General features: G+C 45.6%; 1 protein-coding gene across 4 annotated transcripts in view; it reads left to right on the top strand.

Annotated features, from left to right (window-relative positions):
* Window positions 1-3,621: 3,621 nt before the first annotated feature.
* PDS5B (PDS5 cohesin associated factor B) overlaps window positions 3,622-12,599 on the top strand; it is a 115,164-nt gene continuing 106,186 nt past the window's right edge. For 2 of the 4 annotated variants that reach the window (XM_040583541.1, XM_040583540.1), the window contains exon 1: window positions 3,656-3,782. The gene's annotated coding sequence lies outside the window, so the exon portion shown is untranslated. Of the gene's footprint in view, window positions 3,783-12,599 lie in introns of all 4 variants that reach the window. The other 2 variants (XM_040583538.1, XM_040583537.1) reach the window with 2 other exon arrangements.

Here is a 12,599-nt window from a genome sequence, read left to right as displayed (position 1 = left end):
GATGCTGGGAGCGTACAGTGAACAACATAAAGTAAACATGTCTCCCTAAACAGTATCTCTTTCCTTTGCTATTCTTGTTTTGTATGGAGGAATCCTATGTTGGAAGAAGGGTTCGCCGGAGCCAAGAAGGCGCTCAATATGAGTTATGCATCTTGCTCAACTTTATTAGTTTCTAACACTACTTATATAGAACCGATACACATGCATATTCGTAAAGCAGAAATATAATTGGCTAGTAGTCTCTAAACACGCGCGGTTCTCACACCCCTAATTATCATGACTAAAATAAGCATTCTATCCATGTAGCTAATTGTGTTGCTGTGCTTCAGCCTTGTAGTTTGTTACTCCCTATATTCCCATACCGGTCCCTATCTTTCTTGGCCCTGCACCTGCTTTCCCAGCAGCTGTATCTTGTTACAGCCACGGCCTGTTGGCACAACATAATTACTCGGTCTCAGGATTCAAGAATAGCTCAAGGCTACCTTTCTTGTTAACTTCAGCACAGCAACTTCAGTACAATTCTGATTACAGGCCTATTCTAATACCAGGCCTGGATTGTGCAGATCTTCAGCGATTCTAAGGCCATGCTTCTGCAGCCATTCTTCTACAATCCTACTACCTCAAAGTTTGCATTTCAGTTCCCTGCATTTGGGAAGACTGCAGGGAACAGCAAGCTGGAAATGCAAGGTGTGGGTCTCTGGGAAAACTATGTTGCTGATGGTGGTGCCACTGCTGGTTACAAAATACAGGGCTAGACAGACTTTTGGTCTGACTAAGAAGGACATTTTCATTGTTGAGAAGATTCTGTGTATTTCTGAGTACAAAGCTTTCCTTGTCACTGTAGTCTGCTATTTTCACACATTCTTTTTTACAGAGAGAAAGCTGTGAGAAGAGTACTGCTGTGTAGGATGTTCTTGGCCTGGGATGTTCATCATTGTTGCTTGAACACTAAGAGGTGAACAGTGCCTTCAACACACATTCTGTGTGAAAGATCTGATTTTTGAAGGTCTGTGGCAGTGGCTTTCTCTGTATGTCATACTGTAAACAAAACATTTATTTTGTGCAAATATTTTTAATCTTTCTGAAGTATGCAGCTCCTGTAACATAGATTAGTCCTTACTTTTGCCTGTGCTTTGAGAAAGTGGCAAATCTAGTCTAGTAAAAAGGAGTCTGCTTAAAGTTACCGGTGCCCTGTGAGATGTGGCATTTCATGTGGGAGAGCCCGAGCCTGCCCCGGGGACCGTACCCAGCGCTGGCTCAGACTGCCGGGCACAGCTCTGCGCTTTTAGGACTGCATCGAAGAGGGACCGGCTACTTGCTGCTCCCTGCTGCAGGCAGAGTACGGGTTCCTAAGTCTTTCCAAATTATTTTCGGAGCGAGCTCCCGCGCAACACATCTAGCTGAGCCACTACACGACCGTGTAAGGAGGTCTGAGGCGGCCGGCCAGTCAGTCGGGACACTCCGCCAGCGCCGAGGAGCGGCAGCTCCATGCTGCCTCCTGCCGCCCACGGTCAGCGGGCCTCGGCCTCGGCTTGGCGGCGCCTCCTCACGGCGCGGCCGCCCTACGGCCGCCACCAAAGGCCGCCGATGCGCCGCAGGCCGCTGTCCACCGGCCTCCCTGGGCGGGAACGGGCCGCGGCCCGGCGGGTGACGGCGAGCGGCCCGGCCGGCGGGCGGAGCGGTGTCGGACGGGCTCCCTCCGCAGGGCCGCCCGCGCTACTGCGGCGGGGCGGCGGCAGCCGAGCGCCCCTGGCGTTCCGCGGCGCCTGCAGCCAGCACGGCGCGGCGGGGTGCCGCGCTTCGGCGGCGGCGAAACCCGGAGCGGGGCGGAGGAGGGAGAAGAATTACCTCCGAAACGTCGATTTCTGAAACGCTGAAGAGCCTCGGTGCAGGCACGAAACGAAGGGCAGAGCGTAACCGGGGGGAGGCCTCCGCTGCACGGCACCTCGCCCTGCTTCTGGAAGCGTTCAGGGCTCCAGGCGTCCCGACCGGAGCTGAAAGCGTTAACGTGCTGCTTTATCTGCTCCAGCACTTAGACGGAGCGAAAGACTTGCATATGAAGCACTTCAGCATTCTAGTTACTTTCACAGTTACACACCTGGTGTTGCAATTTCAGTGGCTGTGGGAAGGTTCTGACTTTTCCAGCGGTCTCTAAGTCTCACCGCACAGGCGTGCGAGCGCTCAGCAGGAGGCAGGTGTGTTCCCCAGCCTAAAATTTTGTCTCTCGCTGAGCCCAGGTAGATGGCAGTGGGGGAATGGAGGGGAAATTGTTCAAGCTGCATCAAAAAAAAATTATAACCCGGACTGCAAGTGTGGGATCCTTCTCAATAAGAAGTAATACAAAACTGTCAGGCAAAGTATTCCACTCTCTTCTGCCTGTGCGGCAGTACTTTTGTTTTCAGGAAGAGCGGGACAAACATAATTCACCCAGAAGTGTGAACAAGGGGAGTTTGGGGGCTTGAAAAGTGAGTTCTATGTAGTAGTTCTGGCAGTTCATCCTGGCAGGACTGATGTCGCCTTTAGTAGAAGACGGGGCTATTTAATTTAGTTTAGAACCAGAATGAAAATAAGGCAAAGGTGGTTTACAGTGTGTTTAGCAAGTTCAGAAGCCGTGAGGGAACTTGCTTAAGGATTTTAGATACTAGTTACAGTGTCTTGGCTAACATGCTGGTTAAGTATGTTTCTCACACTGGACAAAGCCCTGAGTATATTTCAACAGACCCACCGAGGATGATTTATGTTTTCAAAATCATAATGCTCTAAACACTTCCATATTCTCCTGATGTGTCATTCATAAATGTAGCATTTTATCTGTGGCGGTGAGAAGATATTACATCACTTTTCTGTTTGCATTTTCCTGTGCGTGCGGCCCTGAAACTCTTGCAGTTACTGAAGCAAAACCAAGGGGTGTGATGAGCGATTTCTGCTGCGTTTTCTGCTCTTTCTCCGCAGTTAAGCAACTTAATTCCTTACCGTTTTACAGTAATCCCCTAGTAATTCGCATTGTTCGAGGGAAAGACTTATTTCACTAATTCACGCAGTGCACATCAGCAGATAACCGGCCGCAGTTCATCCTCCAGCCGCCCCGCCGGCCCTCTCTCGGTCCGGGCCGTCGCTTTATCTCCTGTTCACGGTCTCTGATTCTGTGAGTGCTGCAGTTTGGCGGCCGGGACTGCTGAAGTAAGGTGCTCGGCCAGCCGGGAAACCGCGCCGCCGCGTTCCCAAACCTCGTTCCTCGCTTTTGGCAAGGCTCCGGCACGGCCCGGCGCGGCTGCCGGTGGTCTGCCCGCGGAGGCAGGCTCCGTCGTGGGCTTCCCCGGCTGGAGGGCGAGGGCTGGACTGGGCCTCGGGGCGCGAACACGCGTGGGGAGGGGTCCTGGCTTTTAACATCCCACCTCTCCCCCGGGCTTCGCCGCCTGGCAGCGGTGCTCCGCGGCTGCCGGCGGCGGCGGCGGCGCGGCGGGCCGGGGCGCGCTGGTCGTGGGGCCCTGCGACCGGTGGCTCCGGCCGGTGCCCGCGCCGTGGCGGCGGCGGGGGGGCCGGCAGGGGGCGCTGCTGCCCCGCTCTGGCCCCGCTCGCTTCCCTCGGCGGTTCCATTGGAGCAGTCGGAGACAAGTTGGCGCCATTTTGAAGCCGACAGGGGGACCGGGGCGAGCTGCGGAAGGGGAGGGGGTTAGAGGCGATTGGCTGCGGCTACGGCGGCAGCTCCTCTCCGAGCCCGGAGCAGCGGCAGCGCGGAGCGGACCCGCCTGGGACCAGCGAGGAGAAGCGGCTGCGGCGGGGTAAGGAGCCCGGCGCCTCGGCCACGGTTACCCGCACCGCGTACTCGCTCCATTTTCCTTTCGCTGTGGCGGGGGGTGGGGGGCGCCCGCTCGGACCGAGCTCCGCGGCCAGCGCTCGAGGAGGAGGAGGAGGGGGGGGGGGCGAGACCTTCCCTTGGCCCGTGGCGGAGCCCCCCCCTTCCCATCCCCCTCGCCCCTTAACGGGGCTGCTCCCCTCCCCCTTTCCTGTGGCCGGCGTCACAAATTAAATTTGCCGCCCCCCCTTTCCCTTCCCTCCCCCCCCCCCCGCACTCCCCCGCACCCCGGGCGCGGCGGGGCCCCGCGAGGGGGTGACCTTGGCTGGGTGCGCGCTGCCCCGGTGCCTGGGGGTCTCCCCCTCCCCCCCCAGGTGGCCCGGCGGGTGGTGTCGCGCGCTCCGCGCCGGTGGCTCCGGGCGGCGGGGGCGGGGGGGAGGGAAGGAGGGAGGGAGGGAGGAGGCTGCTCGCCCGTTGTGGTGAGTGATCGCGGCTCCCTCGGGTGTCCCCTCCCTGCCCCTTGCAGCCGGCCTAGTCCCCGCTCGGGCTGCGCCGGGGCTCCCGCCGCCTCGCGCGGCTGCCCGGGCTCGGCGAGGGGACACCCCCCGCCACCCCCACCTCCCCTCGCCGCCCGCTTCGGTTTTTCCGCCCCGCACTTCGCAGCGATCGTCAGCCGGGAGGAGCTGGCGGCCGTTAAGGACCTCGGTTTGGTGGGTCCCTACTTCTGCGAGCCCGTTTCTTTCATGCTGCCCCCCCACCCCCCGCTTTCTTTTTCCTTCCCACTTTGTATCAGGCTCTGTTAGAAAGCGCTCGGGAAGGAAGGGGGGCGGGGGTGGGGGGGTTTGCCGCCGCCTGGTAGGTGGAAAACTATGAATTTTACATCTGAATTGCCAGATGGGGAATGGTTAATTTATAGGTTATGTATTGTTTACGTTGAGAGCCTCTGGTCAGGAATCTAGGTCTGTAACTTCATCCTGCTGCAAATAAATCACTATCTATTCTTCAAAACAAATCAACAATTAATGATGGTGAACAATCCTGGAAAAATTAAACGGCAGCACAGAGCAGCTCCTAGGGAGCTGGATTTTGCCGTGCAAGCCGCCTTCTGACTTCGGTGCTTGCCTCCTGCGCTGCTGCTTGCTGAGGGCTGTGATAATTTTGTGAGCCGTTCTGTTCTCCCGTTTAACACAACTGCTGAAGTATTCTCGTGTCTGTCTTTGTTTTGTGCTTGCTGGGTAGGTGCTGTGGCTGTAGTTGATTTCTCTTTGCTGGGGATGGAATGGAAGGGAGCATTGAAAATTTGAGTGGCTTTATAGTTGAAAGCGGGTGTCAAATCATATTTTGGGATGGAGATAAGATGATGTGCATTCCTTCGGGTTTTTGCCTTCCAAACTAGTGGAATCGTTCAGTTTTCAGATGATAAAAATTTTGCTTGGTATGTCTCGTATGCAATACAGATACGCTCTAAATATTATATATACTTAGGTCAAGAGATACCTCAAAAAGATGCGAAATAGCTGAATGTATGCTATGCGCAGACCACCCTAAAAGAAAACTGATAGTGACAGACAATCAGGTAAGGTAGTTTAACAGAGGTGTGTGTATCACGTTCATCACAGGCATTTGAAAGTGTGCACTGGAGATGAACTGGAGCGCTGGAGAAAGTAGTGCAGTACTTCAGTACTCGCATGACATCTTGTGTCTGTGTTTGAAGCAAGGTTGTACTTGTATTACTGTGAGGTGGGGGTGTGTGGCGTGGTTTTGTGCGTGGTGTTTTGTTTGTTTGGGATTTTTTAATACAGTTCTTACACAGTAGTGTTTGTTTGTGTGTCTCTTGCATTCCCATCGCTAGTTGCTATATGGATTGGATAAACTGTAGTTCAGCTTTTGATGAAACAGCTAAATAAATCAAATTAAAATGGAAAATCATATGTGTGTAACACTTGTATGTTCTTTTTTACCCTTGTGTGCCATCTAAATATTGGGTTTAGGCTGTATCTATCAAGTTACTTAGGGACTTAAATTGAGCAAGTCAGCGAAGTCATTATTAAGCTGTAATTAAAAATATAAAATCTAACAGTCATTGTTAGCATCTGGAAAAGCATAGTAATGAAATATGGGCATGACCTCAGGCGTTATCCATTTTTGGCTCTAGAACAGGAGGCTTGGTTACGTCCTGTAGATCAAAAGAGATGGGTTTTCTTTTGGGATACGTTGCTGTCTACCAGGCTCTCAGGTTATGCATTTTTCCTCTCTGTCTCTTTCTTCAGTCACACAGTTTATATTCGTACAGAAGAGCAAGAGATTGTATGGGCTATGTGTAGAAGCCTTTTAGTAAGGGATTTTCATTTAAAGATCTTTGGAGTAAATGTGTTTTCTTCTAGCCTGACTTTGGAAGAGGTAATAAAGGCTACTTGTTGCACAAGGAGAATTTTCATGGGAGCAATGAATAAGAAAATGTGAAGCTGAACAGTAATAGCATGCAAAGTAGGAAACGGAGGAAAATGTGATACTACAACTCATTGTTTTTCTCTACCGTTTTCATTCTAATATCCCTTTCTCTTAATATTTCTTAGTCCAAATACATACCTTTCTCTTTCTTGACACAGTCTTCCTCCCTGCCTTCTGACAAGTTTCTTTATTAGACCCTAAAAGTACTTCTTGTGTGTCGTACACTATCTTGCCACTTGTCAGTACCATACTCCCTTTAACAAGCTTCTAAAGTAACAGTGTGTTTGCTATTAGCACATAATGTCAATACTGCAGCCTGAAATAATCTTTGGAAAGACCGAGAGAGTATTGGAGGCTTTCAGTTTTGGAATTGTTTGGTAAGGGAAAGCAGAGATTTTTTTTTTTTTAAAGGATGGGTTAGTGTGACGATCTTTGGTGGTGAAGTGTTATGTTGATTTACCAAATCTGTAGACCTTCTGGAGTATTTGAATAGCATTGACAGATCTTGGAAGGAATCATGCGCAGGCTTTTAAAGAACTGCAAAATATATGCTTTAAAAAAACCCACCAAACTTCTCCTTGCCCTCAGAGGTTGAACATCTAAAAGTTAAGACTGTGCAGATATGTAAATGATATACCTATTGCTTTTCCATTGGTGACATCTTCAATTGAATGTGGTCTTGCAGAAAACTTGATATTTTTTTCTGCTTAGTTTTGATACTTAAGTAAAATATATCAAAAGTGAACTGTATAAATGAAAATGAATTTCAGCAAGTTAGTGGTTTATTTCAAAACCTCTTGGAAACATTTTGGATTCTACAATAAAAAATTAATATGCATATTTACCGTAACACATCAAACTTGAAACAATTCCATGAAATACAATTAATATTTTAACTTCATTTTTAAGAATAAAAATGTTAATGCTGCCATTCTTTTTAAAAGTTATTACTGTCTGTTTCTGTATATACTGGTTTTCAACCTCTTCTAAAGTGTGAAGAAGTCTTTGAAATAGGTTCCAAGGATTAAGACCTCCATTACTTTGTCTCCATCTATGGAATTTACTTTTACACATCCCACCCTAAGCAGTGGAAAAACATTCTGCATCACTCTTCTTCTTTTATATTGCCCGGTCTTCAGCTCTGTTGTAGCAGCTCATGACAACTTTGGTATTAATATGTTTCAAGAAGTAATAATAAAAACCCAGAAAGCACGATACTTCATCGAGAGCAGATGGGCATGTTTGTACTAATCATCTTGTGTCTGTCACCATTTATATGGTAGTACCGTAACCAGGGATCAGGACCCCATCTGGGATTTTCTAATTTAGACCCTGTTCTTTAAAGATCGATTCCAGACAATACTAACTGTGTGTACTTTTTCTCTGACTTAATTAGAAATCCTGGTGGATGCTTCTGCTGCTGGAATGAGACACTTCACTTGCACGCTCTTTAATGGACAAAAAAGACGTGAAGTTAGCAGTCAAAAATGTTATTGTCTTAATTGCTTCCATTGTGTGGTCACCTAAACTACATTTTGTATCTCTTTTAAAGAGGACTAGATTCAGCTAAAACTTAATCACTTAGAAAGTAACTGTTGAGTGAGGTTTTCCACCTTTTGTGTAAGTATATGCATTAGTTGTCTGCAGCTATCAAAGCAGCCTCTGGTTCTCTGTGAGACACCTGCAGTGTGTCAGCATTGTAGCTCAATTCAGCATCAAGAAAGGAGGGGAGGAGAAAAAATGAAGATTTTCTTTTTTTTTAATAGTTATCCACACTGAGTACGTTCATGAGGAAATCTTAAAAAAAATTACGTAAAAACTTTATGTAATCTTTGGGCCATCTTGAGTTTGACTGTTCACTTTGCTGCTTTGTTAATTGGATACAGTTAGTTATTGGAAGACAATAAGATTTCCAGGACATCTTTGTTTGGCATTGCAAATGTTAGATTTCTGCTTTTAACAAAAAAGAGCTGAGATGAGTTGTCAGTTACGAGAATTGAGCAGAAGATACTTCATGGAAACTTCTTACTGTATTTAGGGATTCCCCTCCAGCATCTACCTACTTAAAAAACTTGATACTTTTCTTGGGGAAGATCTACAGAGGTGCTAGGTGGCTTGCCATTATGTGTGATACTGTCTTGCATAATTATTTTGTTATTTGACAGTTCAGTATGTAGCATTGTATGTTGTTCATTATGACTTCCTGTACATAGAAACAAAGTGTGTGGAAGAGACTGAAGCTTTTTGTGCCGTCAAGTTGTGAAAGCTTTTGTGTGGGACAATGTCTATGGACACTGTGTGCCACCCAGTGCTTTTCAGAGGTTTAAGAGAGGTAGATCGCGCATGCTTAATGCATGGCATATAATAAAGTTTACGTTGGGTTTTCTTCCTTTGAAAGTATGAACTAGTCAGAATAAGGCTATAACATTTTGTGTTCCTGTTTTTTTCAAAATAGAAGAAAGAATAGATAAGCCCAATGATAAAGTCCTCAGATTTTTGAGGGAGTTTTGCAGAGGGATAGCAAGTAGGAGACACATTTTTCTTCCATTTGCCCGGCTTAGATTATGCAGTCTGCAGTTCTTGGAAGCGTTTCTGCAGCTGAGGGAATTAAGAACAGAGTTTTTCATGCATGTACAATTTTCGGGAGGAAATAGTCTGCGCTTGATTTGAGGTAGACTTTCAAAATGCTTCAAATGTTGCCTATAGTAAGCTCTCCATTAGGTTCATACAGTGTTATATATGAGCATGTTTAGAGATACTTTTTATTTTTTAATGGGTCATTGCCCCCTTAATCTTCTCTATTACATACAAAAATGCCTTAAACCAATATTCAAATAACAATTTCTTTGTAAAAATAGGAAACAGTTTTAATTCATTTCTGACCTCTTAAGTACACGTCATGGTGGTATTTAGTTACAATTTATATATAATTTTTTCAACTTGCTGTATTTAGGAATTGGAGCTGTGTATCAAAGTTGGCTGATGTATTTTCCAAAAGCTGGAAAGTGTGAAATGAATTGACTGGGGACTGTGGGAAGGGAAAGCATATCTAGTGGTTTGGGTGATTGAATGTCACTTTGGAATACTGGAATTCTTTCTATCAGTTTCTTGTGGTCCCAGATAAGTCTGTTTAAACCAAACTCCCCACAAGAGCTTATTAGTAGAACATTGATTTCCTGGGAGACAGTTTCTAGACCCTGACTACTTCTGCATGGCTCAACAGAAGCTTTAGTTTTGGACAGAGTGCTGAATAACATGGTGTACTTTAAAGTTGTGCCCTAAATTTCTCTAACAGTGCAGGCAAAATTGGTGGATAGTTCTTAAATTTTAGCCTGTAACTTGGGTTACTCATCTATAAAATGGGAAGGATACCCATATTTATAAAAAAAATTAGTGTAAGTGTTGTGAAAACAAGTTAATTATTATGGCATGCTAACGTATTACAGTGGTGAGTCCTGTACAGAAGACCAGTAGGGGATTAAGTCTCTTTGGAGCATCGTTGAAATAGGATGTAATAAGGGACACACGTGAAATTACAAGGGGAAAAGTTGAGTAGCTTTGCTTTGAATGAGAGAATTCCTGTGGTGTGGAAGAAGTTAGTGAAGGGTCAGGTAAATCAGCTCCTTTTGTGTATATTCTCTTTAATGTTGTATAAGAGACCTTAATTCTCATGTTTGCTAACTCTTAATAACTGATTTTGCAACTATTTCCATGCTTTTGCTGTTCCTTTTTAAGCAAACTTTGTAAACAAATTCACTGTATGGAGGTGCTCCTGCGAGTCATTAGGTTGTAACTTTTAGCTACGTGTAGCTACTACTAATTAAATGGATGGAATGCTATTAGTAGCAGTATGTTTTTTCTCTTTTATTCAGAGGTATGAGAGTGTTTCAGTGGATGCTTGCAAGTGCTTGTTGTTGGTAGAAAAGCAATGTAATGTATGATGATTGCATGTGGTACTGCAGGCCCTGGGAAGGACTGACTTCTGCTGGATGTGCATTCCCCTCCTGCAGCAGATTTTTCTGCTCTGGTCCTTCTGTCTAGTTTGTCCTCATACCTCTTCAGGCTTCTGTTTTCAATGCTTTGTTGTCCAAGTAAATCTTACTTGCTTTCTCACCTTGTTCAACACTTAAACTTCCAGCCTTGAGGTTCCTAAACTGTGGTGTATGGAGTTTGGGTGGGTTTGTTTTTTTTTTTGTTTTGTTTGTTTTTTTTTTAACCCACATCCCCCCCCCCCCTTAAATTTGTGTTTTGGTTGAATGCATTTCCCATAACCCCTAAATCCATAAAGCCCTAAATTTGTCTGATGTAGCTGCTTGTTCCCTGCAGCAGAGTTGGTAGAAGTCAGTGTGTGCATACCTCCGTTGTTTCCATGCTAAACTGAGCTTTTTGTCTTAAAGACTTAAGACAGACTGCTCTTGAACTGAGAATGTGCTTGAGGTGTGGACAATTCCGGCTTTTTCTGCCAAAGAAACAGCAACATCTGGTTGTGAGCAGACAGGTGGATTAGTGATGGATTCAGTTGTCAACAGGAATTACTAGAGGTGTTTGTTAGTCTGGTTTGGCTGTGTTAACCTTCTAACTTCAGGGGAATCAGGAGAGAGCAACCCATAATGTGCATGTGAACAGTTCTTGTGCAGTGGTGGAAACTCTCCAAATTATTTTATTATGATTGCATGCCTACAGTCATAGTGCAAGCAGCTATGTTTCTTCATTAATACTTCAAAGTTTGCTCCTTTCAATTGGAAAACCCATCCTTCTAACAATGAGTAAAGATTAGTTTCTATTGAGTTTTTGTTTACAGTTATCTGCTATAGGTGTTACTTGTGTCCTAAATGTTTCTATTTATGGAACATAATCCAGAGGAGATTGTGTAGGGGTTTTGTTGGTGTTTTTTGTTTTGTTTTGTTTGTGTGGTTTGTTTTTTTTGGGTTTTTTTTGGTTTTTTTTTTTTTTTTTGGTATGTTAATGATGATGTACTTTTAATTTCTTTACTGGGTAGATTTTTGTCCTCCTTGGGGGGTGGGGTGGTCTTGGGGTATTACAAGGAAGCAATCCAGCTTGGTAAAATGAGGTGTGTGTCGTTACTATGTATCGGCACAGATCTGAGCCTGAGCAAAAGTACAACCTACACACTAGTGCACACAATGAATTTGGCTGTCACTGTGCAGTGGTATGTCATGGAATTTCTCAAGTTGGAAGGGACTCATAAGAATCATCGAGTCCAACTCCCTGCTCCTCACAGAACTACCTAAAACTAAACCGTATGACTAAAAGTGTGGTCCAGGTTACCAGGCGTGGTGCTGTGATCGCCTGGGGAGCCTGTTCCAGTGATCTAACATCCTCTCGGTGAAGAACCTTTTCCTAATGTTTGATCTAAACTTCCCCTAGTGCAGCTTCATTCCATCTCCTTGTGGAGATATCATTCCTAACACAAATGATAAGCTGCAACTGAAGGGTAACTAAATATTAAACATGAATTTCAAAAGAGAAAGCAGACCAAAGAGTTAGAAAATTTAGTACGGGGAAGGTTAGTGTAGCTTAATAGTACATACACTCCTGTTTGTACCTATGCCAGGATTAAAATGCGTTAATGTGTGTAACTTTCTGAAAGGAGTGTGCAAAGAAGATAGAGCTAGGTTCCCTTCACTAGGCCCAGTGACAGGCCAGAGGCAGTGGGCACAAACTGAATCACAGGAGGTTCCCTCTGTACACCATGCGACACATTTTCACTGTGACGATGACCAAGAAAGCACTGGTACAGGTTGCTCTGGGAGGCTGTGGAGTCTCCATGTATGGAGATGCTCAAAAGCCATCTGGATATAGTCCTCAGCAACCAGCTTTAGGTGATCCTTCTTGAGAAAGGGGGTTCGACCAGTTTGACCTCCAGAGGTCCTTCCAGTCTCAGCCATTCTGTGAAAGCATAACTCCACTGGGCTAAACAATTATAAGGGAAGAATAACTGTGTTAGAAGTTACAGGAGTGAACAGGTTATTGGCAGAGTTTACGTGTCGGTCAAGCATAGAGATAAATGTCAAGGGTAAGTTAAGACTTTGCAGATAGAAGCATCAAAAGAATTTTCAGCTTCAACTTTTTAAGGTGATCTTATTTTTAGGTTCATGTATGATAGCAGATGACTAGACTGTGTCACTTGAAGTTTCTTCTAGTCCTGTGGTCTTAAAAACCTACCGCTAATGCACTTAGTTCACCTAGTTGCGGTAAGTCTTCATCTAATTTGTGCTTTGTAATTACAGTTATGGGTTCTTCCTCTGTCTTCAGGGACACAATTATTTTTTCAGTCTATGGTTTTCTGTCACTTAGAGTTTTGTGGAAAGCAAATAAAAATGTTCTGCTT

This window comes from Falco naumanni, chromosome 2 (assembly GCF_017639655.2).
Source record: "Falco naumanni isolate bFalNau1 chromosome 2, bFalNau1.pat, whole genome shotgun sequence".
Classification (NCBI taxonomy): domain Eukaryota; kingdom Metazoa; phylum Chordata; class Aves; order Falconiformes; family Falconidae; genus Falco; species Falco naumanni.
The sequence above is the reverse complement of the archived record's forward strand: the minus strand, read 5'-3'. Positions and strand labels throughout refer to the sequence as shown.